This window comes from Amblyomma maculatum, chromosome 5 (assembly GCF_055883805.1).
Source record: "Amblyomma maculatum isolate TAMU_Amacu chromosome 5, ASM5588380v1, whole genome shotgun sequence".
NCBI classification, from domain to species: Eukaryota; Metazoa; Arthropoda; class Arachnida; order Ixodida; family Ixodidae; genus Amblyomma; species Amblyomma maculatum.
In genome coordinates, this window is record NC_139348.1 from 96,209,064 (window position 1) to 96,233,498 (window position 24,435).

The 24,435-nt window shown below is 43.5% G+C and overlaps 1 long non-coding RNA gene and 1 pseudogene across 5 annotated transcripts in view; one reads left to right on the forward strand and one right to left on the reverse strand.

Annotated features, from left to right (window-relative positions):
• Positions 1-24,435, reverse strand: part of LOC146188839 (uncharacterized) — a 121,843-nt gene that overhangs the window by 18,282 nt on the left and 79,126 nt on the right. For 2 of the 5 annotated variants that reach the window (XR_014707601.1, XR_014707600.1), the window contains exon 4: positions 2,858-3,728. The exons of 1 other annotated variant lie outside the window; for it this stretch is intronic. This is a non-coding gene — a long non-coding RNA (uncharacterized LOC146188839). Of the gene's footprint in view, positions 1-2,857; positions 3,729-24,435 lie in introns of those variants that run through there. 2 more of the 5 variants (XR_014707603.1, XR_014707599.1) reach the window with 2 other exon arrangements.
• Positions 3,876-23,447, forward strand: LOC146188840 (uncharacterized; annotated as a pseudogene).

A 24,435-nucleotide genomic window follows, 5' to 3' on the forward strand; every position in this document is an offset into this window, starting at 1 on the left:
GAACTTTTTAAAGATATTTGTGTGCTGAGGCCCAAGGTTTTTTTCTTGGACACACAGCTGTGGGCGTCATGGTTGTGAGGATATCTGTAATGTCTGCGTAATTTCTCAATAAACCTCTACAATTCCACTGTACTATGTAAGCCATTATATGTTGGGGATTAAGAAAAGTTACTTTACTTCAGGATGGGTTATACGTGGTTTTCCCTTTTTTTCAAGTGAGTGCCTCCTCCCCTGCAGCCCAGAAGTGCCCCGCCGGGGTGGTGCAGTGGTAAGACGACCGACTACTGTGCCGGAGTTCCCGGGATCGAATCCCGGCCTCGGCGGCTGCGTTTCGATGGAGGCGAAACGAAGAGGCGTCCGTGTGCTGTGCGATGTCAGAGCACGTTAAAGATCCCCAGGTGGTCGAAATTACTCCGTAGCCCTCCACTACGGCTCCCCTTTCTCTCTATCCACTTTCACTCCCACCTTCATCCCTTCCCTTACGGCGCGGTTCAGGTGTCCACAGAGCAAGTGTGACAGATACTGCGCCTTTCCCTTCCTATGAACCAACCAACCTTAAGTCCATCGCCTCACTCGAGGCGCTGGAGGTCCGTGGTCAAGGCACGGACGACCGATTCTTAGGTCTCCCCCTGGTAGGGGAAACCTTGCGGGCTCCCGACTCCATGGTCGGCAAGCCCTCTTTTGAAACTGGCAGAGCAACCTTTGCTGCTTCTGCCTGGGGCGAGCAGGATGGCCCTGCCTCAGGTTCCGAAGACACCTTGGCAGACGCCTGATTGCGGTGTAGTGCCTCGCCCTTGGACGCTACAACCGCATAGTCTGGTTTTCCAGTGAATAGAAAAAGATTAGTTTGTGCAAGTCGTTTTCTGGCCTCTGTAAATGAAATGTTCTCTTTTGTTTTGATAGTGATGATCTCTTTTTCTTTCTTCCAACTTGGGCATGATCTAGAATAGGCAGGATGATCCCCCTCGCAGTTCACGCATTGTGGCGATGAGGCATCACAGTTTTCAGACTGGTGTTGTTTCGAAGCACATTTTGCACATGTTTTGCGACTGCGACAACTTTGTGATCCGTGGCCGTATCGTTGGCAGTTAAAACATCTTCAGGGGTTCGGTATATAATGTCGGACTTCAACTTTCAGGTATCCTACTTCGATCTTTTCTGGCAGTACGCTTGAGCTGAATGTGAGAATGAGATGTTTAGTAGGTATCTCTTTATCATCTCTTCGGATTGTTATCCTGTGCACATTTACAACATTTTGTTCTGCAAGATCTTCTAGCATTTCTTGCTCGCTTATGTGGAGGAAGTCATTATCGGAGATTACACCACGCACGGTGTTCAAAGATCTATGGGCGGTGATGGTCACATTGACATCCCCAATGCAGTGGAGGTTTGGAAGCTTTGCATACTGTGTTTCGTCGTTTAATTCAAGCAGTAGGTCTCCGTTTGCTATTTTCGTGACTTTGCATTTCGGACCAAGGACAGCTGAGAAACATTTTGACACTAGAAATGGGGACAAAGTTCGGGCCGGCTTTCCTTCAACTTCGGAGTGCACGACGTGATATTTGGGGAAGCTTTTCTTAGGTTTTTGCAGGAATTCTGCAATTTCTTCGGTGCGCCTTTTTTTGTTTAGGCGATCAGTTTTTACAGTAGAAGAAGCCATGTAATATGTGTGTTGTTCGGCCAAGGTGCCAGCCGCCCACCATGGAGCCCAACAAGGGGGCAGGACAGGAACTTGCAACCAAGTCCAGTCCATGCCAGCTGTACACCCCAGCTATAACCAAATATGGCGGTACTCAGGGTGGTACGCCACACAAGGTTAACCCTAGCCGCCTGGAAAAAGAAAAACCAAGAAGAGAGGAGAGGACAGTTGTAGGAAAGGAGACAGGAAAGTGAAAGATGGAGGGGAGGACAGGAAACTGCTTAGGAGTACTTCATTTTTAAGAGGAAGGCACAAAACTACTGTAGGGGATAAGGGGGAAAGGCTGGTACAGCAATCACCTGCTACGGCACATTCGAAACACACGACTAGTGTTCACTGTCCAATAATGTGTGGAACACTGAAACTTAGCATTTAACATCTGCAAGTGCTTTTCGACATGTCGGCAAGACTCGACATTTGAATCTATGAAGTCGAAATAGGCAAACACTTTAGGTCAGACTAGGTGTTCAGTTATGAAGCACACCAGCAATCATTCCGTTTGCTGCTAGTCTGTTTCATGTTGTTGCTAAGGTAAGTCTGTGTTAGTTATCTTACATGCTTTGGTCATTTGCCTTTTAAGAACTTGACAAAAGATAAAGCGCACAGGAAGACACTCAAGAGAAGAAGACACAGGACACGCGCTAACTCTCATCCGATTTATTTGCAGCAATAGCAGCAAATATATGCTGAAAAGGAGTCATGCGCAGGACATATCAATAACATAAAGACAAAGTCAAAACAAGGAATATTACAAAGCACGATCATGAAAACTGATCTCTGCCTTCCGGAGCCGCACCGACGTAACGCTGACACACCTATCTCCCCTTTTCCCGATATGAAATGCCTCCAATAGCTCACACGCTGTCTTATCGCGGCCTCTGCCCAGAACCTTAATGTCATCCAGTCGCGGCTCGCATGCAGTGCAGTTCACGCAGTGTGCTGCCAAATTTGTCCCTCCACTCCTTAAAGCCCGCAATGTGTCAGCGATATGTCGGTGCAGCTCTGGAAGGCAGAGATCAGTTTTCTTGATCGTGTTTTGTAATATTCCTTGCTTTGACTTTGTCTTTATGTTACTGATATGTACTGCACGACTGCTTTTCAGCATATATTTGCTGCTATTGCTGCAAATAAATCAGATGAGAGTTAGCGCTTGTCCTGTGTCTTCTTCTCTTGAGTGTATCTTCCTGTGCACTTTATCTTTAGTCAAGTTGCAATGCGCCATCTATTCCAACTTCAAGTTTTGTTAAACTGTCTTCTAAGAGATGAGTGTGAAGTCGGAAAGACATTGAACTTACGTAAAAAGGAATCAGATGGGAGGTTTTGTATTTCAGAAAGAGAAAACTGCAATTATCAAATATGAAAGGGGTTTGACCAATGCCCAAAAATGACGTTATCACTGCTCCCAAAAGTGCTCTGAAATGCTCGAGTCTGCTTTCACCCCTGCCCATTTTATTGAAATGCATGTGCTGTTGCTACTGTCCCTGTTGATAGGTGATGTTTCGATGCAGTTTTCCTGAGCCCCACCACACCTGCATATTTTATACCACTTTTACTCACAAATGCATGTGGCAGTATATCTGAGAGAAACAGTGCACTAGACTCTGTACAAATGCATGTGTGATCATCTTTGACCACAAGATTAGGAAAGGCTACCCTGCAGGCATCATGTCAGTGCTTCTGAAAGAGATACAAATAATGATGTGCCATATGAGAGTACCTCAACAATGCTAACAATGTGACTTCAAGATCCAACCTCATAATATGTATATTTTTTCTCATTACATAAAGGCGCCAACTCGGCATAACTCGGCCGTTGAGCAAGGCCACATCAATGTGGCAGGGCCAAGCGGGCTGCAGCCCCATGTGCTGCACGTCGACATCGACTGCGGTGTAGATTTCGACGAATTGCCGGCGTCATTTGAAGTTATTCTGGAGGCTCCTCCATCATTGGCTGAGACTCTTCTGTCGGAAACACAGACTTCAGCCGAGCCGCAGGTATCTGCAGCATCGCAGGTGTCGGCCGGAGCAGCTGGAAAAAGAAAAAAAAAAGACGCAGAGGCAAATGATCTGCTACTTGATCAGGTCGGGCGGCTGACGGTTGTGCTGACTACCCCCCCCCCCCCCCACACACACACAAGACCACATAGACTTGTTCGCAATGTCTCTAGCAGGGACGATGCGACAAGTGCCGCCGGAGCGCCAAGTGAGCCTACGAATTAGGCTGCTCCAAGTACTCGAAGAGTTTATTGTGTGATTAAAAATCTATGTTCTTCTATATCACTTGTTTCACTCTAAAATACCTTAAACATGGCATGAAATTAAATCATAATTTTCTAAGCATTACCTATCCACACCAAGTGTTCATTTGGTTGTAACGTCTTCACATCTTTTTGTGAAGGTATTGAACAGGGTTTCAGTCATTTAGCTGAGCACATTTTGTAAGATTGCTACCGGTGAGCTTACAAAAGTACTGATGACTGCTTTCAGACACCCACAAATGCTGATTGGAAGAAGACTGCTGAAGGTTTCAGCATGAAATGGCAATTTCCCAACTGCTTAGGGGCAGTCGACGGCAAACATGTTGCAATTTTCTGCCTTCCCAATTCCGGAAGCACATACTTCAATTACAAGGTAAAGTTTGTTACCTGAGATGGGCTCTGCTCAGATAGGGATTGCATAAAAATTTTTTCCACGCCCCTTTCATTGTAAATAGAGATCAATGAGCAAGCACAAGATTGTGACAGATGTTTGAAGATGCACGCTTCCCAGAGTTTTGCACTTGCTCGGATAACAATTGAGAAGAGCGTATTGCCGGGCTAGTTGGTGATCCATTGGGTAGCGCTTGTCACACGTCTTATGTGTTCTTCTTTGTCCTTTGTGTTTTTTTGCGCAATTTTTTACCCAATCGGATAACAATTTGTCCAGTCTCTGACACAAAGGGACACTAATCAATGCCATGTCTGTGTGTACGTACTTGCATCTTTGCTGTGCGTATGCAAGGTCCTCTGAATTCAAGGATGACAGATGACTACCTCACAGCTACCACACGAACCATTTCTGCACAACACCTTGTTCCAGATATTGCTTCCCTTGTTGCTGACAAGCATTGTTAAACCACAAGCCAGCAGAATGCTTAGAACTTGGCCTGCATAGTGTCACTAATCCATCTCAGTGCAATTACTGCACGCTAGGCATGCCCTGATGCGAAACCGCAAGGTTGTGGATGCAAGGTTATAGGTTTATCATGTTCACATACAGATGTACTCCCTTAAAGAAATACTCCAAGTACTAATATTTGTGTGAATATGTGTTGTGTCTCACTTCTGATTGGCCTGCCAGATAGGGACGTCATAGTATACGTGTCTGGTGCAGGTGATTCAAACAGCGTTATTTAGCCACCTTGGCCTTCGACCTTTCACTGCGCCATTTTCAGTGCAAAAGCACTACTTCAGACCGTCAAAGCTAACCTAACATGTTCTGGCTCACACCTGCTGTGCTCGGGTGGAAAAAAAGGCAGAGCAGATTAGAACCCTTGAATTTCTCGTGGGGAAGTGAGTACAGAAAGTCACAGCTATCGCTGCAGCCAACCACCCCGTGTGCAGGCTACAATATACTCTCACGCTGTGAATTGCACATTACTGTCTCCATCAACTTTTATCTGTGTGCAAAAGCTTTCAGACATCCTACACCAATTAACATTAAACTCTACTACGTTTAGAAGGACTGCATTAATTTTTCCATTGCAGGTGTTTTATATGAAGCTGTCTTATCAGCACAGAAATAATGTGGGAAAATCAGAATATTAACATGCAATAAAAAGAAGCACCAAAAGAAAGGAACCCTTTACTAAGCATAGTGGAAGAAAGTGCCAGCAAGCCGGGTAGTGCCAGCAAGCCGAAGTCGTCCTTAATTATACCACAACAGAACCACGGGCGAGCCGAACTCTGCGTGGGCCGGGTTGGCTTAGCTGGATTTCCAGTCTCGGTGTCGCCCTGTGGCAGTCCCTGGTTTGTGCGACCAAGCGTGCCTCAGAATGTCTGCATTACCTCGCAACGAAGTGGGCACGTCGAGTCAAGCCGATCGACGTCACTATCGTGACTGTAGCGTCCACCGTAACATCTGAATTAAGGACGACTGTTATATAGTACAAACAGGACGATGTATTAACAAAACAAGAGACTACTGGAACACCAGAACAACTTGGAAAGTGGCAAGAACAAAACATTTCTGGTTTCACATTGCCAATCATGTGAAACAATGAAGGAGAAGTGAACTCCTATGTTTGACCAGGTTAGGATTTTGTATAGCCAAAAAGAAAAGATGACGATAGAGATGGTTGAATCATATTTTCTTTCAACGGACAATAAGTGTGTCAGCAAGACTTCTCTTGCTCTTTCAAGCAGAGGTGTCTTTTTTGAGTGACGTTTTGTGCAGCAGGTGAACCCAGGGGTTGTTTCATGTGATTGTTTCGCTTTCGTCAGTTTGTTTTTATCTAAGCATGCTATGCTTGACTGATTAGTAACTGGAAGTGAATGATTTTGTCATTGCTGCTGCTGTAGTTAACAGTGTGCTCAAAAGAACTGGCAGTGAAAGCAGCTGTAAAGTAGTGCGCACTATATTTTTTTTGGTATTGATTTAAAAGAGATGGCCATTGAAATACACAGTTAAGAACTCAGACGAAAAAGTTGAAGACATTGCGATTTCAAATATGTATGTTATAACCTTATAGGGATGTGCTGATGTTGAGACTTAGTTATTAATTACTTATTTATTTCCTTCTTTAGCCTGACCAAATGAAGTGAAATTGCCAAACACACCACGATGTCAGGGCACTCTGCAACTACTAGCCCTAAAATTCACCATGTGAAACTGCAGGAATGACACTAAATGTTAATGTTACTTATTCAAAGTGGCACTAACTGTACCCTTGTCACAGGAAGATTACATTGATCTAAATGTCTCCGAAATTGTTTTCTTCCACTTCCTGTTATCAAGCATCATTTTAATAATATTTTTGAAATCAGAGCAGTGCTAGTCATAGCGTGTGCATTTGAAGGAGCCACAGGCTTGCATTGGTTCATTACTGCAAGCTTTTTTTAATTTTCAGGTGTCTAGCTCAATGGCCGTCATCACAACATGTGAGGAGGGTCACTGCTGTATTTGGTTCAGCCAGCCAAGGCAAAAAAACTTTCCATGCGGAAATGTTGCGATTGCCGCAGCAATTCTGTTTGCAGGGTGCAGCCCTACTCAGGTCCTCCATTTGTTCAACCATGCTGGAGTGGTTTGCTTTAGCAGGCGAACATATGACTGCATACAGAGCCGCCTCTTATTTCCAGCAGTGCAGAAGGTGTGTAGATTTTGTGAGCTGAACTGTGGTGAACTTTTGCATGCACTGCTCAGAAAACGTGTATTTCTGACCAAACAAAAGGCAGAAACAGAAAATTTTCATTTCTATTGCAAGCATGTCACAAAGCATATGGTGTTGTTTTGTTACCCAAGGTGAGGCAAGAGGAGCGGGAGGCATTGTTCGACACACTGAAAGTGAGAAGCAATGGGCAAAACTTGTTGGGGACAGCCGAGCAGACTCCCCAGGCTATAGTGCTAAATATGGCACATATTCTTTGCTCGAAACATCTGACAATAAAATCATTGATGTCCAACTTGTGGAGGTGACAGCAAACTCTCCTAAGTACCTAACCATTAGTCATACCCATTGTTTTTCTTACATTTTAAGATAACTCATCACCTTTACTGGTGTGTGTTCAGCCTAGCAGGCACGTAAGCAAATAAATGTAGAGAAATGAGAGGCTCATTATGGAATGCACACTAAGGGAGGCAACAGCCACTCATGCTTTGATTAATTTGAATTTGCTGTGTGAAGTAATCATACAAAGAATTGATGAAAGTATGAGAAAGAACAGCCAGCAGTATGATTGAAAAATCACGTGTATTGCATTTATTATTTTAGGAAATGTGGTGTAAGTATGGCATATACATGCTAGTATGTTTGTGGCCTATGTTTCTAGTAACATCTGGAATCAGGCTAGTAATGATGATGATGATTGATTTTATTGGCACAAGGGCGAATCAAGCCAAAGAGCGCCAGACTCAAGGTTAACGGTGTACTCAAGTTTATATAATGGAATAGTTGTGATTTTTCATGAAGGAATAAAAAACAGTGGTGTATAGGGCCTAAAAATGTATTCGCTCTGTAAAATTGCTAAAACAATGGTGTATAGGGCCTAAAATTCATTTGCGATATATAATGGATGTGCAATGTATAAGTAGATGTTTTAAAGGATCTCATCCATCCTCTCAAGGAGGAGCGGGCTGAGACCCACGTCGATAAGAAATTTTATGTAAAAAGCCTACTTGTGATAAAAATTTAAGCACCTGTTTTAAAGGAAAGATTGGGTTGTCGCCAATAAAAATGGATGGGTGTGCAGGTATTTGATAAGTGAACAAGGAGGGAAAATGACGTCTTCTTTCTTGTTCCAGTTGTACACATATGATTAAAACATGAATGACAGTGAGCCGATCACCACATCTCGAGCAGTGCGGTGCAGGAGAGTTGGTTAAAAGATATGTATGGGTTATGTATGTGTGACCAATTCTCAGCCTGCACAGGGCTACTTCTTTAAATCTGTCTTGTTTTTCTGTGGTGTATCTGCCTATCCTTGGCTTTATTGTGTGTAGTTTATTTTCTGTTGCTGTGTCCCATTCCTCTTGCCATTGTTGCCGAATCATGCTTTTTATGTGTGGTTTGAGGTCATGATAAGTTATCTTATCAATGTCTGTGTCATTTCGAAGGGCAGCTGAAGCAGCAAGCCTATCAGCTGCCTCGTTACCCGGTATACAGCGGTGGCCTGGCACCCAACAGTGTAATTTTAATTTCTAGTTTATGGGCAAACATAAGGGTGTTATAAAGAGAGTTCAGGACTGGGTTCTTATTATGCCATTTCCAAAAGGATAGGGACGTTAAAACACTGAGGGAGTCTGTGTAGATGATCGACGTCTGTATTTTATTTTCTATAATGTGTCTCACAGCTAAAAGGATACCATGGCATTCAGCGGTAAATATACTAGTATGTCTGTTCAGGGTTTTTGACTGTGAAAACTGTGGTCCATGTGCTGCACAGGAGACTTGAGCAGACATCACAAGTGTACTTCTCCTGAAGTGACATGAAGTGCTGCTGTATGGCAATAGGGGATGCATGTTTGCGCACTTCAAGAAACGACAGGTCACAATTAACAGTGTGCATTTCCCAAGGAGGAATTAAGTTTTTTATGGTAGTTGTATGAAGACTGGTAACTGGAACGTCCAGATGTTCAATATGAGTGGCAACTCTGATTGGGTATGGTGGTGTCAGAGATAGTTTTCTTGAGACAAGTGCAGTGCTAGTTTTGTCAAGCAGGAGCCGGCGACATGGATGATCTAGTTCGCATAGAACCTTCATAGCATAAATAACACAAGTAAATTCTCTTCGTTGCAGTGACCATCGGTTCGCCTCGACATAAAGGCTAGCAATTGGGCTAGTTCGAAAAGCACCCGTGGCGAGGCGAAGGCCGAGGTGGTGCACGGGATCAAGCAATTTTAGAGCAGAGGATGATGCGAACCCATAGACCATCGAGCCATAGTCAATGTGTGATAGAACTACACTATTCAGAAGGCTCAGAAGGCAGTCGCGGTCTGTGCCCCATGAAAGGTGAGAGAGGATTTTTAGCAGATTCATTGCTTTGAGACACTTCAGTCGCAACTGTTTTATGTGGGCATTGAAGGAAAGTTTTTCATCAACAACTACGCCAAGAAATTTATGTTCCTTTGTAAGGGCTAGGCTCTGACCATTTAATGTAATGTTGGGGTCGGGTCTGACGCCACGCTGCTTAGAGAAAAGTACACAAACACTTTTTTCAGAGTTAAATTTAAACCCATTGTCATCGGCCCACCTGGACAATTTGTTAACACCTAGCTGAATCTGTCTTTCACAGATGGCCAAGTTGCAAGATTTGAAGCTTATTTGGATGTCGTCAACATATACAGAGCAAGAAATGGTTTTTGGCAACACACTTTTTAAAGAGTTCATTTTGACTAAGAAAAGTGTGCAACTGAGAACACCACCTTGAGAGACACCATTTTCCTGTATCTACTGCTTTGAGTATGCATTGCCAACAAAAACTTTGAAGGATCGTTCAGACAAGTAACTTCGTATTGTATTCAACATGTTCCCTGTGATACCAAGAAAGGAGAGGTCGCGGATGATACAATAGCGCCAAGTGGTATCATATGCTTTTTCAAGATAGAAAAAGACAGATAAACAATGTTGTTTGTGTGCAAAAGCATCCCTTGCATATGACTCAAATGCAATGAGCTGATCAGCTGTTGACCGCCCAGCTCTAAAACCAGCTTGGTTTTGATGAAGAAGACCATTGTATTCAAGGAAATGTAGAAGGCGGTGATTACCATTTTTTCAAAAAGCTTGCATAAGCAGCTGGTTAGAGCAATAGGCCGATAACTGGCAGCAAGAGTGGGTTCTTTTCCGGGTTTTAATATCGGGATAATGATCGCTTCCTTCCATGCTTTAGGAAGGCGTCCTGTGGCCCATATTTTATTATACAGGCAGAGTAGGGTGTCAAGCGTGTCCGTATGCAGGTGTTTGAGCATTCCATATGTGATCCTGTCAGGACCTGGTGCTGTGTTCCCACATGTGCCAAGTGCAATCTTCAGCTCCTCTATGGTGAAAGGGCTATTGTACCCTCCTGTGCACGGTCTTTTATTACATATAGGCTTCCTCTCCTCAGTAACCTTGTGCCGCAAAAACGAATCTGTATAGTGCGCTGAGCTGAATACATATTCGAAGTGTTGCCCTAGTGTGTTTGCTTGGTGTTTAAAAGAGTCACCACTGGTGCTGACAAGGGGCGTTGGGATTGTGCTATATCCTTTGAGTGCTGTTATTCTGTTGTATACTTTGTGAGCATCAGAATAAGAGTTCACAGAAGGAATGATGACCAGCTTTCTCACTTGGAGATGCGTCGAACACGTTTGCCATTTGCCTTTGCACGCTTAAATCCTATTAGGTTTTCAGCCGTGGGGTATCGGCATAACTTCGAACCATGCCTTGTTTTGTATTTCACGGGCAGTCTTACATTCTGCATTCCACCACGGCCTTCGTTTGTTTCGTGGCTTACTTGATGTTTGTGGGATGTGTTTTTCTGCAGCATCTATAATGTGCAGCGTGATCAAGAGTTGAGATTCGTCAACGCCTAAGGCAGTAACTGATGAACAGGGCAGAGCTGAGTGTTCCCTGAAAATATCCCAGTTGGCCGCATATTCTTTAAATTTCCTGGGACTAGACGCATTTACATTTTTATTGTCTGTGTACTTCACAGAGATGGGAAAATGGTCACTTCCATATAGATTGTCAATAACAATCCACTCTGTAGCTGCCAAGAGCATCGGAGAGCCAATGGCTAAATCAATGGCTGTGTACGTTTTATGAGCTGAGCTGTAGTATGTTGGCTGTTTTGAGCTGAGTAAACATGATCCTGAGGACAACAAAAACTTTTCAATTAGTGCACCTCGGAAGTCCGTTCTTGTACATCCCCATAATGGGTGGTGGGCATTAAAGTCTCCGACCAGCAGCCATGGTTCTGGGAGTTGGTCAATCAACTTTTCAAAATTTTTGTTGCATAGTCTATGATCTGACGGAATACACAGTGAACATACCGTTGTTATTTTACCGAATATTAAGGCTTGTATTGCCACTGCCTCTGTTAAGCGAGATGTTTCGACAAGGGATTGACTTTTGTGTTACAATGGCAACGCCACCTGAGTACTGCCTTGCCTATCTTTCCTGAATACGCGATACTTCTTGAGAAAACTTGTGTCTGTTGGTTTCAGATGCGTTCCTTGCAGACAAACTATGTTTGGTTGGTGTTCGGCGAGGATTTCATATACGTCATCCAGATTTTTTAGAAGTCCTCTACAGTTCCAATAAATGATGCTCTCAGTAGCCATTTTGGTAGGCGTGGAAAGAATAAAGAGTAGGGTCAAGACTCGCCGCCCTTATCAGGGGGCTTAACTGGTGTAAGTTTTTTTGATTTGAGGCGGTCTAGCAGGCCCCGCCTCTCATTGGCAGACTCCCTAGGCGCCGCTGACGCTGCGGAGTCCATGCTCGCCTCCATCGCCTCTGGTGAAGGCATGGAGGCAGGAGGTGTTTCAAGAGGAACCAAGTCCCTCTCAGATGTCTTTGGTGTCCCGGACGTCTGGGGGAAGTGACCTCCGGGATTGCAGATTGGTACAGCCGGTGGCTGCTTAGTGAGGAGCCGTGGTGGGAGCACGTCAGCAGCATTGCACTGCGTGCCCACCGTTACTAGACGCGGCCTGGCCCCTCTGCGGGCTGCGTCAGCATAGGGAGCAGAGGAAAGCATTCTGTGCTTTTTTCGCGCCTCTCCGTATGTTATCTTCTCAGTTACCTTTATATTGATTACTTCCTTTTCGGCCTGAAAGGCTGCACAGGACCATGAGTATGCAAGGTGGGTACCCTCACAGTTCACACATTTGTTGTCAGTTGCATTTATCGGTTGCATGGTCATGTGTGCTGCATTTTGCACGTCTGGCTACCATGCCCGTACCGCTGACACTTGAAGCACCTGCGCGGGCTTAGTATGTACGGGCTAACTTTGCATCGGATGAATTCCACATTGATAAATTCAGGAAGTGTGCTCCGGTTGAAGGTGAGAACAATATGTTTCGTTTTTATTTCTTCATTCTTTCGCCTGATTGTTATTCTTCATACTGCTGTTACACCTTGGTTCTGTAGGCCCTCGAGGAGATCTGATTCTGTTTCATTTAGGAGGCCTCGCTCAGAAACCACTCCCTGGCAGCTGTTAAGACTGCAGTGGGGCGATACTTGAACGTCAAGGTAAGCAAATGCTTTTGTTGTGAGGAGGTTGTCAGACTGACTTTTGTCTGATACCTCTATTAGCAGGTCACCAGATCCTAGCTTTTCGCTTTATAGTTTGCCCCAATGATGGCCTTCAGAGAGTTGGCAATCAGAAAGACTGACAGTTCATTTACTGGTTTAGATTCGGTCATAGAGTGCAAGACAAATTTTGGAAAGTTCTCAGTTGATGTCGTGATTTTTTGCGTCACTTCGGTGCAACTTCTTTTCAGGGGTCGATCAGGTTTTTTTAAAGGTAGTTTTTCCATGCAGGGGGTCCTAATATATGTCGCCTCTGGTTCACCCTTATACGCAGAGGAAGGTCCCGGAGCCCCTCGCCTGGTGGACAGGCGAGGAGCCCATCGGCCGAGGCTTGACCATGGCCTCAACCGTCACCGTTCAAGGTTTCTTCCCTCCAACTCTCAATCTATCGCCACGGTACGGATTACAGTTTCGGTATGGGGGCTCAGGGTCTATGGTGGCACCAAGCACCAACACCAAGTTTACACAAGGTGCCCCTGCGGGTGTAGTAGTATGGAAGGAAACGTCAGTGTTAAAAAAATGTACAGCATACCATGCTTCACGAGTAAAAGTTTGTTTTTTCATGGTGGCTTTCAAAGCAGATAATAAAAAATTGTCTGCCACGAATTATTTGCCGAAAAATTTGTTTTCTGGTGGGCTAGCTGCCACAGCAGTATGTTTATTGGAACAGGAATCATTTTGTACTAGTCTTGACTAAGTTTTCTTTCCAGCAGTCTAGCTCATTATTTAAATATACAATTTCTTACAGTCTACTGAAGTCACTTGCAGTGGCAACATGGAGTTGGAGGGCCTAAAGAGGGCCTTGACCTCTTTGGATAGCCATGACATTACAATCAATGAAATAGTAACAGAACGTCATCCTCAGGTACGAAAGTACCTTCGGACCAACCGTGCAAAGACGACTCATCTCTTTGATATGTGGCACGTGAGCAAAGGTAAGTTGGAGAAGAATGCACTTAACACAAAGACAACATGCTTTGTCACACTTTCACTGATACCCATGTTCTCTTTCCAGGGCTGAGGAAAAAGCTTCTTGCCACCTCAAATTCCGCAGATTGTGAACTGATTGGGCTGTGGACCAAGTCCATAATCAATCGCCATTATTTTGCGGCTAGTGCTGGTGCTGGCAGTGCAGACCTGGCTGTCCATGTGTGGCTGAGTCTGCTGAACCACGTGCAGAATAAGCACCATGGCCACGGTGGCCTTTATGACAGGTGCCAGCATGGCCAACTGCAACCACGAAAGTGTTTTTATCCAGGTGCTCTAAGTATATCATCATTGAATTTAGAATTATATTGAACAGCTAAATTGCTTGTTATAAATTAAATAGATGCCTAGTTATGTGTTGGATACCACTCAGTTATGAAAACAGACATTTGTGTGTTGTGTTGGGTTTAGTGGTGCATAAGCAACTTAGGCTATCATGTGCCAATTTCATGGTTAAGAGTGTTGTATTTATGTAATTTAATCTTACATTCTGTTTAGGACGTTTGCTTCTATTAAAAACCTGAAAACACAGGGCAAATCAACAAGCGCATTTTCACCTAAAAGCAAAGCTGGATGAAGAGGAATGTGTTGTTTGTAAAACTGTGTAAAATGTTTTTTCCTCAGTTGTTCAAGTTGTCTGCATGAGATTAAAATGTGGATGACTGTTAGCTCGTGTCCGCATGAATCACACAGGGGCTTATCCTGTTTAGTTAAAATGAAACTATGTGTTAAATGTGTGTGTCCTATGCGAAGACGGCATAGAGCCACTTCTTTGGAACGTTCAAGATGGGTGCTCGATTTCCACTCTTCTATTACAGGCTTTATGAGGTGTAGCTTGTTATTTGTTTCAGTGTTCCAAGTGGACTGCCATTTTTGTATCAGTCTACTCTGTACCAATTTCATGCAGTCTTGAGATGGTATCTGCACTTGTTTTATTTTCTTGTCTCGAGCTTTGGCAGCGCACATATCTGCTTTTTCATTACCTCGGATTCCTACATGACTGGGTACCCAGCAAATTTTTATGCTTCGTCCTTCATCTGTAAGTGTTGCTATGCTGTGTATGATGTTTCCAAGTATTGGTATAACTGCATTTCTTGTGTGAAGGGCTGTGACTACACTTAGGGAATCTGTGTAAATAATACTTCTCCTGAGGTTTTCTTTCATTATTTTCTCTATGGCAACAGAGACAGCATAGCATTCAGCAGTAAAGATGGACGCGCACTGTGGAAGTCTCATTATTTCCTCCCATTCGCCTTGAACAACTGCGCTTCCGACATAATGATCTGTTTTCGAGCCATCCGTGTAAAAGTCTGTAAAGTTACTGTATTTTTCTTTCAGCTGAAGGAATTCTTGTATGAAGTGCTCTTGTGGGGTTATTGTTTTTTGGAACTGTGTAAGAGAGAGGTCGCAAACTTCAGGGACCAGGTACCAAGGAGGCAGAGGGTTAGGTCTTTTGGCAATGCTAGGTAAACAATCCGGTAGCTCAACCTCTTGACACATTTGCTCAAATCTTAGGAGCAGTGGTCTCACTGCATTGGGTTTGTTGGTGAATAGTGTTCTAGAAGGGCATTTAGTTACTAGAGAATAGCAGATATGCTTTGGCAGAGATCTGATTTTAAATATATAGGCACATGTAAGTGAAGTTCTTCTGATTTCAAGGAGGTTCATTTGTTTCCACAAGCAGACTGGATATAGGAGAAGTTCGGTATGCTCCACATGAGAGTCGAAGTCCTGTGTTATGTACCGGGTCTAGTTTTTTTAAATATGATGGTCTAGCTGACCCATACACTATGCAGCCATAGTCTAAGGTGGAGCGTACGACAGATCTGTAAATGTGTTTAAGGCACGTCCTGTCAGCGCCCCAGTGTTTACGGGAAAGAACTTTTAGTATGTGTTGTGTTGTGTTGGGTTTAGTGGCGCATAAGCAACTTAGGCTATCATGCGCCAATTTCATGGTTAAGGGTGTTGTATTTATGTAATTTAATCTTACATTCTGTTTAGGACGTTTGCTTCTATTAAAAACCTGAAAACACAGGGCAAATCAACAAGCGCATTTTCACCTAAAAGCAAAGCTGGATGAAGAGGAATGTGTTGTTTGTAAAACTGTGTAAAATGTTTTTTCCTCAGTTGTTCAAGTTGTCTGCATGAGATTAAAATGTGGATGACTGTTAGCTCGTGTCCGCATGAATCACACAGGGGCTTATCCTGTTTAGTTAAAATGAAACTATGTGTTAAATGTGTGTGTCCTATGCGAAGACGGCATAGAGCCACTTCTTTGGAACGTTCAAGATGGGTGCTCGATTTCCACTCTTCTATTACAGGCTTTATGAGGTGTAGCTTGTTATTTGTTTCAGTGTTCCAAGTGGACTGCCATTTTTGTATCAGTCTACTCTGTACCAATTTCATGCAGTCTTGAGATGGTATCTGCACTTGTTTTATTTTCTTGTCTCGAGCTTTGGCAGCGCACATATCTGCTTTTTCATTACCTTGGATTCCTACATGACTGGGTACCCAGCAAATTTTTATGCTTCGTCCTTCATCTGTAAGTGTTGCTATGCTGTGTATGATGTTTCCAAGTATTGGTATAACTGCATTTCTTGTGTGAAGGGCTGTGACTACACTTAGGGAATCTGTGTAAATAATACTTCTCCTGAGGTTTTCTTTCATTATTTTCTCTATGGCAACAGAGACAGCATAGCATTCAGCAGTAAAGATGGACGCGCACTGTGGAAGTCTCATTATTTCCTCCCATTCGCCTTGAACAACTGCGCTTCCGACATAATGATCTGTTTTCGAGCCATCCGTGTAAAAGTCTGTGAAGTTACTGTATTTTTCTTTCAGCTGAAGGAATTCTTGTATGAAGTGCTCTTGTGGGGTTATTGTTTTTTGGAACTGTGTAAGAGAGAGGTCGCAAACTTCAGGGACCAGGTACCAAGGAGGCAGAGGGTTAGGTCTTTTGGCAATGCTAGGTAAACAATCCGGTAGCTCAACCTCTTGACACATTTGCTCAAATCTTAGGAGCAGTGGTCTCACTGCATTGGGTTTGTTGGTGAATAGTGTTCTAGAAGGGCATTTAGTTACTAGAGAATAGCAGATATGCTTTGGCAGAGATCTGATTTTAAATATATAGGCACATGTAAGTGAAGTTCTTCTGATTTCAAGAGGAGGTTCATTTGTTTCCACAAGCAGACTGGATATAGGAGAAGTTCGGTATGCTCCACATGAGAGTCGAAGTCCTGTGTTATGTACCGGGTCTAGTTTTTTTAAATATGATGGTCTAGCTGACCCATACACTATGCAGCCATAGTCTAAGGTGGAGCGTACGACAGATCTGCAAATGTGTTTAAGGCATGTCCTGTCAGCGCCCCAGTGTTTACGGGAAAGAACTTTTAGTATGTTTAGAGATTTGGAAGCCTTTTTCTTCAGGACATTTATATGAGGAAGAAAGGTGAGTTTTTTGTCAAAAGTTACGCCTAGAAATTTGTGTTCGTTTTTCACCGGTAATTTCGTTTTGTTCAGGTGTAGTGTAGGATCTGTTTGTAAGCCTCGTTTGAGAGAGAATAGGAGAGCCACTGTTTTTTGAGGAGAAAACTGAAATCCGTTTGTGTCTGCCCATGCTGCTAGTTTATTTATGGTCAACTGCACCTGTCTTTCACATGTAGATACGTTAGAGGATGTGTATGCAATCTGTAGATCGTCAACATAAGCTGAATACATTACGGATTTCGGGATAACTGTGCTTATGGAATTCATTTTTACTATAAAGAGAGTTGTGCTTAAGACGCATCCCTGTGGTACGCCATTCTCCTGTACAAAGTTCTTTGAAAAAGTTGAGCCCAAACGCACACGGAATGAGCGATTTGACAAGAAGTCCTTTAGACAGTTTAACATCCTACCACGTATGCCTAAATATGCTAGGTCACGGAGGATGCCAAACCTCCATGTAGTATCATACGCCTTTTCCATATCAAAGAAGACGGCAAGGCAGTGCTGTTTGTGAATAAATGCTTCACGAACAGTGTTTTCAAGGCGGACTAGATGGTCCGTGGTAGAACATGCTGTTTTGAACCCACATTGGTGTATGTCTAGAAGTTCTTGGGAATGAAGGACAAAGGCTAATCTGGTATTAAGAACACTTTCAAAAGACTTTGCTAGGCAACTTGTGAGAGCTATGGGTCTATAACTGCTGGGGGCCGTTGGTGGCTTTCCTGGTTTCAGGAAAGGCACAATAATAGCTTTTTTCCAGGCCTCAGGAATACTCCCGGATACCCATACTTTGTTGAAAAATTTCAGAAGTGCTTCTAATGCAGGTGTAGAAAGATGTGCTAGCATCTGATAGTGAATTTGATCTGGGCCAGGTGCAGTCTTCTTGCCGGCAGATAGAACAGTGTTTATTTCTTGTAGTGTTATTAACTTGTTATATGTTTCATTAGTACTTCCACTTGTTGGCAGTTTTTGTTTTTCGGCCTTGTTTTTGTATGTTATAAAAGATTTTGGGTAGTGTAGTGAGCTTGAAATTGCAGAAAAATGATCGCCTAGAATATCTGCCTGTTCCTGTAAGTTTGTTTGGGTGCCAGGAGATGTTAGAAAGGGGACTGTGTACGGGGAGAAGTTGCCATCCAGTTTGTGAACAAGCTCCCACATTTTTTTTGATGTGATTGAGCTATTTATTGATGATATGTATTTTTGCCAAGAAGCCTTCTCAGCGTTTCGGCGGATGTACCGTGCCCTAGCTTTCGCCTGTTTGAATTTTACGAGGTTTTCGTTTGTAGGGTACCTGCGAAAGGTTCCCCAAGCTTTGTTTTGTTTCTTCTTTGCATCTCTGCACTCCTGAGAATACCAGACTTTGCGATTTTTCAGTACCACTCCTGAAGACTGTGGTATAGCTACAAGTGCTGCGTCAATGATGCAGGCCGTAAATTTTTCATTTATCTCGTCAACACTGAGTTTTTCGGAAAAGACCTTTTCCAGGCTGGCTTCAGACTGGAATAGAGCCCAGTTCGCAAGGTGCAGCTTCCACCGCTTGGGTTTGTTTAGAGTGATGGAGGGTGAGGGTGTTAGGCTGATAATGACAGGCAAATGATCACTTCCTAGAGGATTGTCAAAGACGTCCCATTTAAAATCAGTAAAAATTGATGGGGAGCTAAATGATAAATCTAAAATGCTCATTTTCCCCGTGCTTGGGGAGCAGTATGTATGCTTTCCTGTATTTAGCAGGCAGACATCATTGTATAATATAAAATCCTCTAATATACGACCTCTAGTGTCTGTCTGATCGCTTCTCCAAAAAGTGGAGTGCGCATTAAAATCTCCAACAACCAGATATGGTTCTGGCAGTTGTTCTAAAAGCTCTTCCAGATCATGAAGGGTTACAGTTAGGTGCGGTTGGAGATACAGTGAGCATATAGTTATTGTTTTATAATGAATGATAGAAACAGCAACAGCTTCGAACTTGGTTTTGAGGCTAATTTCACGTGTTGCTACTCCATTCTGCACTACAATAGCGACACCTCCAGATAACCTATTTGCTTCTTTTCGGTCGCAGCGAAAAACGTTGTGTCCTTTTAAAATGTTTTGGTGTGGTCCTAAGTTAGTTTCCTGTAGGCAAAGGGCTACAGGAGAAAATGAATGTAAAATGTCTTTTATATCGTTGTAGTTGTTTATGAGACCTCGGCAGTTCCAGTGTATGAGGAACGCCATTTTTTTTTTTTTTTGGAATGTACCTGAATTTAGGTTTCAGGTTTTTCTGGTCCTGTTATACGAGGTTTTTCTCTCCGTTTTCTTTCTAGAGAGTTATGCCGCCGCTGCAGCGTGGACGAGGAAGGGGTTGTGTCCATTGCCTCAGGGGCTTTGGACGTTTGGGGAGAGTTAGGAGTGTTGGTTGCAGGCTTCCCTTCTGGGGGAGAAGCCTTTTGGGCTGTTGGCTCTGGGGCCAGTGTGCCCTGTTTCTGCGATGGCAGGGCAGCTTTCGCTGCTTCTGCCTGGGGCAAGGATGGCCCTGCCTGAGGCTTACCCTCGGTGGAGACCAAATCCTGTTGTGGTGTGCTGCCCCCATGCTCCACCACATTGGAATAGTTCGGTTTGGCTGTGAACAAAAAAGTGCCCTGTTTAACAAGATATCGCTGTCGTGCCTCTTTAAACGTTATGTTTTCCTTGACTTTTATGGTAATGATGTCTTTCTCCTTCTTCCAAGAAGGACATGACCGTGAGTACGCGGCGTGTTCACCTGCACAGTTTGCGCAGTGTGGCGCAGCTTCACACTCGTCAGATTTGTGTTCATTTGAGGCACATTTTGCACATGTTTGTCGGCCACGGCAGCTCTGGGAGCCATGACCGAATCTTTGGCAGTTGAAACAACGTCTAGGGTTTGGAATGTAGGGCCGGATGTCTACTTTGATGTAACCGACTTCAATGGATTCAGGGAGTTTGCTGGAGTTGAAAGTCAGAACTATGTGCTTTGTTGGTATTTCTTGGTTGTTCTTCCGGATTTTGATCCTGTGTACACCGATCACATTTTGCTCAGAAAGACCTTCAAGAAGTTCTTCTTCGGTAAGTGACAGGAAGTCATTCTCTGATATCACGCCTTGGACTGTGTTCAAGGATCTGTGAGCACTGACCGTTATTGGGATATCCCCAAATGTTGTAAGTTGCTGAAGGTTGCTGTACTGGAGTTTGCTTTGCAGCTCAAGCAGGAGATCCCCGCTAGCCAGTTTACTAACTTTGTATCCTGGGCCTAGTATGGTTGTGAGAGACCTAGATACTGCAAAGGGGGATATTAGCCGAGCTTGTTTGGCAGGGCTTTCACTGTGGATCACATGATATTTAGGGAAAGTGTCATGCTTTGCTGAAAAGAACTGGGCTGATACATCGGTCCGCCTTTTCTTGGAAAGGCGATCAGTTTGTTTGGAGGAAGAAGCCATAAATAATGTATGATGTTCGGCCGCGGCGCCAGCCACCCACCATGGAGCCCAACGAGGGGACGGGGCAGGAATTGGCAGGCAAGTCCTGTCCACGTCAGCTGTACACCGTAACTATAACCTAATATGGCGTAACTCAGGGTAGTCAGCCACACAAGGTTAACCCTCGCCACCTGGAAGTAAGGAAAAACCGGAAGAGAGTAGAGGACAGGAGAGTTGTAGGATAGAAGATAGGAACGTGAAAGATGAAGGGGAGGATAGGAAAAGGCGACTGCCGATTTCCCCCGGGTGGGTCAGCCCGAAGGTGCCGTCTATGGGAAGCGTGGGCCAAAGTGGTGTGTTGCCTCCACCGAGGGGCCTTAAGGGTCCAAACACTCGGCATCGGCTCAACCACCAGGATCCCCTTTTCCCCAGACACGACGATGCCACGCACGGCTAAGCGTGGGTGCTCGGGGTCCGTGGTGTCGCACAAAACACACAAACACCTGCTTTAACAGGTGCCCCCTGCGGGGGAAAACAGACATTTAGCTTGCTTTTTGTGGTAATGCAAGCTTCCTGGCAGTTTCTGGCAGTTTCTTGGTACTCAGATCTGTCTTGTTCTTATTGCATGTATTGTTTCAGACTAAGATGGATTCAACAAACTTTGCCGCCTCTTGAACTGCAAGCGTCTCTTGAATGACATTCGGCAGTTGTCACCCCACTAGCAAACATTTGGTGTGGAAGATTCAATCACTAATCTTTGAATTTGTTAGTGATAGATTTAACATTCAGAAAGTTTAACAAGGCCGAGAGAAAAGATTGTTGTTGTTGTGGTGTTGGGTTTTATGGCGCATAGGCAACTAAGGCTATCATGCGCCAAGAGCAAGGTTAATGTATGTTTTGGTTGCAAAAGAGGAAATGGATATGTTAAATCTATAGTTTGTTTAAAAAGTTTCCTTCTTCTAGGAAACTGAGAACAGATGCTAGGTTTACAAGTGCTCTTTCTCCTAAAAGCAAGGTGGGATGGAATGGGATGGTATGATTGTAAAATATAGTAAAATGTTTTCTCCATAGTGCCTCAAGTTTTGAGCATGTAATTAGAATATGGTTTACAGTGAGTATCGCGTCGCATTCTTCACAGGTCGGTTTGTTATGTTTCATTAGCAGAAAGTTATGTGTAAGATGTGTATGTCCAATACGAAGACGGCACACTATCACTTCCATAAAACGTTGTTGATGTGTGCTCGATTTCCATTCTCCTAGTACAGGCTTTATGAGGCGAACCTTGAAATATAGACTAATTTCAAACATTATTACTTGTCATGGTGTTGGTCTTAATATGCATTGAGCATTTCTTATATTTTATCTGAGCAAAAGTGTACCCTTTCAATCATAAATGAACCTATGAAGAGGCATACCACTCAGTTATAAAAACAGACATTTAGCTTGTTTTTTGTGGTAATGCAAGCTTCCTGGCAGTTTCTTGGTACTCAGATCTATCTTGTTCTTATTGCATGTATTGTTTCAGACTAAGATGCATTCAACAAACTTTGCTGCCTCTTGAACTGCAAGCGTCTCCTGAATGACATTCGGCAGTTGTCACCCCACCAGCAAACATTTGGTGTGGAATCGTTTCATGCAGTCATCAACCGGTTTGCACCAAAGGCGTATGTATGCCTTTTCATATCATGGAATGCAAGCAAGGTGGGTCTGCTCAATCAAGGTCCAGCTGCCTTTTAAGCCTTGGCTAACATGAATTCTTTCTAATTATTACAGTTCCAAATGTGGCTTCATGATGTCTAGCAAAAGAATGCTCTCTGCACTATTTCCAACCTGCCACACCAATTAGCAGTGCTAAGAAAGTGGGCCACATATGTCCCCTTAATGCAGTAGGCACTCTGAAAAAGTTGGACAAAAATAACTGCTGGCTCTCTTAAAGGGAAAAGCATTTATTGCAGTGAAATGAAAGAGGCTGTCCTGTAACCAATAGTTTTCTTAGTGTTTAAACCATTAGTTTCCTTTTTGAAAAATGTTTTGTTTCTTTCTGCATCTTGTCTTTGTCACCTGTAACACTCACGGTTGGTGTATGCTGCAAGTTCAGCTTCCTTACACATCACTTTATTTTTCAGGCAAGTGTTTAGTATTATTAGGTTCTGTTAGTGCCATATTGATGGGGAGGGTCTAACGCAGTTCTCAGCCATGAATGTGTTGGGAACCTCTTGAACAAAATGAGGCCGCCCCCTCATGTCATTCAAGAGGTGCAGAGTGCTGCTACAGTTCCACGAGCAGGCTGCGGAATTCCGATTGAGCCAAAGCTAAACAAACCTGTAGAAAGCCCTAAGAAATTTAATTTTACTGTGAATCGGATGCCTCTGTTTACAGTGCATCGTGATTTCTACCCTGCACTTTATGGTCTGCATGAGTTGCTTTAATGCAGTTTTCATTGTGCATGTTGTCAGGTTTGGGTGTTGTGGCTCCATCAAGCAACCTTGCCAAAATGGCCTTAGCAGTGTCATAGTTCTAAGAAGCTTGTGCCTAAAAACTTAGCTGATGACAATTTTCATGCCACAGCAATAACAATAAAACAAGCAGCTTGCTCAAAATAACAGGATGAAAAATATGCATGTTTTTGCTTATATTTTCTTCCTTTTGTTTTTTTTACTCTCAATGTTACCATTTCATTTGTAATTATATATTGTTGCCCTGTCTCCGCTTGGAACTTAGACAACGGTGCATTATATGACACATTATAGGACTACCACCGGCAACAGTCACTCGGTGACAAGAAGTGGAGAGCAGCGATGGCAGCGGAGGTATCCAAAAGCGAGGAAAGGGGAGGTCACTGTGTGCCCCATTACAGAAGCACCTACTTATGGTTTGTAGAGTATTTCTTCTCAGTTTGCCATGCTTGAATAAGATAACGTTTTTATAAAAGTATTACATATTACACTTCTTTTCATTGTACACATTACTGTGCACTAGCAGAAAATTGGAAAATTAGCAGATAGTGAGTACAATTGTTTTGTCTACTGGGCCTGAGACTGAAGGATTAAATCGCGTTGAAGACAGCTGCACTTCAAAAAAAAAATTAAAATGCCTCTCTGCTGTGCAATATCAGTTCAGTGCGCATTAAATGCACCAGATTATTTTTTTGTGATTGAAAAATAATCTGAAGCCTTCCTCAATGGCATCACTCATGGTCTATATATAGCCTCAACACAACCCGAAGCAGTTGGTGAGAGCTATGGGCCTGTAGCTACCGGGGGAGGTTGGTGGTTTTCCGGCTTTCAGGAAAGGCACAATAAGAGCCTTTTTCCAGGCTTCTGGCATTTTGCCATTTACCCATATCTTGTTGAACTTTAAAAGTGCGTGCACTGAGGAATCATAGATGTGCAAGCATTTTGAAGTGTATTTCATCCTTGCCAGGTGCAGTCTGTGCCAGCATCTAAGACTTTCTGTAACTCCTGAAGTGTGATTAATCTATTGTATGGTTCATTTTTACCTCTCTCTGTTGGAAACCTTTGTTTTTCAGCTGTGCTTTTGTACCTTAAAAAAGATTCTGGGTAGTTAGATTTTTACCTCTTTCTGTTGGAAGCCTTTGTTTTTCAGCTGTGCTTTTGTACCTTAAAAAAGATTCTGGGTAGTTAGAACAGGAAATATTGTAGGAGTGCTCGCCTAGTATATCCGCCTGTTCTTCTATACTTGATACTCCCGGAGGTGTTAAAACCGGAATTGTGAAGGGAGATTAAGTACCATTTAGTTTGTGTACCTGTTCCCACATTTTTTTTTGGATGTGATTGAGCTATTTACAGAGGATATGTAGTTCTTCCAGGATGTTTTTTCCGCTCTCTGCTCACGTGTCATGCGTGAC